The following is a 1,663-nucleotide window of genomic DNA, read 5'->3' on the forward strand; positions in this document are numbered from 1 at the left end:
CAATTCTCCTGCCTCAGCCTCCTGAGTAGCAGGGATTACAGGCATGCACCACCATGCCCAGCTAATTTTTTGTATTTTTAGTGAGACGGGGTTTCACCATGTTGACCAGGATGGTCTCTATCTCTTGACCTCGTGATCCACCCGCCTCGGCCTCCCAAAGTGCTGGGATTACAGGCTTGAGCCACCGCGCCCGGCCTCCTTCTTTCTTTCTACATGGTCTAGCTCTGTCACCCAGGCTAAAGTGTAGTGGCGCAATCTCAGCTCTCTACAACCTCCATCTTTTAGACTCAACTGATTCTCCTGCCTCAGCCTCCTGAGTAGCTGGGATTATAGTCATGCACCACCACACCTGGCTAATTTTTGTATTTTTTGTAGAGAAGGAGTTTCACCATGTTGCCCAGGCTGATCTCGAACTCCTGGCCTCCAGTGATTCACCCATCCCTACCTCGCAAAGTGCTGGGTTTCCAGGCCTGAGCCACCTGCACTCAGCAACTGTTCCTCTTGTTGGTGTCTTTTAATAAGCAGGAGTTTTTAATGCTAATAAATTCCTATTTGCTAATAAATTCCTCTTATGCCGTTTGCTCTCTGTATCCTGTCTAAGAAATCTTTGGCTACCCACATACTGTGAAACCATTCTGTGATTTCCTTTTTCTAGAAGCTTTAGAATTTAATTTGTATGATTTGGTCTGTAATCCATCTCAATTTAATTTTTGGATATGATGTGAGGTAGGGATCAGGGCTGATCTATTTTTCCATACAAATATCCACATGGTCCAGCACCACTGGATTACCCTGGAAGCCAGTGACCATGTATGCATGGAGCTGTTTCTGGGCTTCCTGCTCCGTTGATCTAGTTGTGCTTTTCATATGGCAGAGAATGAGGCACATTACAATTATTTGAGATGGTTACTCTCATCACCATTTTTAAGCACGTACTATTTGCTAAGCACTGTGCTAAGGGTTTATGAAGCATCATCTTACTGAATCTTCATAACAGCTCCATGAGGCATGGAGGTGTGTTGCTTTCCTGCTCATTCATACAGAACACAAAATAGCAGATGACCCAAGATTTGAACTTGGGTCTAATGTGACACCAGAACCCAATCACTGCATGACACTGTCTTGCCATTCAGTCCTAAAATGGGGACATATCTGTTTATTAAAATTTATTCTGGGCCCAGCACAGTGGCTCACACCTGTAATCCCAGCACTTTGGGAGGCCGAGGCAGGCGGATCACCTGAGGTCAGGAGTTTGAGACCAGCCTGGGCAACATGGAGAAATCCCGTCTCTACCAAAAATACTAAATTTAGCCGGCCATGGTGGTGCGTGCCACTAGTCCCAGCTACTCGGGAGTTCAAGGCAGGAGAATCACTTGACCCAGGAGGCGGAAGTTGTGGTGAGCTGAGATCACACCACTGCATTGTAGCATGGGCAACAGAGTGAGACTCTGTCTCAAAAAAAAAAAAAAAATATATATATATATATATATATGCATTTATATGTATGTATATTTCAACTCACTGTAAGACAGGGGTAGTATATGCTCATAAAAATTTGGAAAATACAATAGAACATATTAGGGTGTTCTTAGTCTCGATGATGAGATTTAACTAATTTAACTAATGTTAATATTTCTTTCTAGTCACCACTCTCAATTTCTTT

Source organism: Cebus imitator, unplaced genomic scaffold (genome assembly GCF_001604975.1).
Source record: "Cebus imitator isolate Cc_AM_T3 unplaced genomic scaffold, Cebus_imitator-1.0 Scaffold53, whole genome shotgun sequence".
Taxonomy (NCBI): domain Eukaryota; kingdom Metazoa; phylum Chordata; class Mammalia; order Primates; family Cebidae; genus Cebus; species Cebus imitator.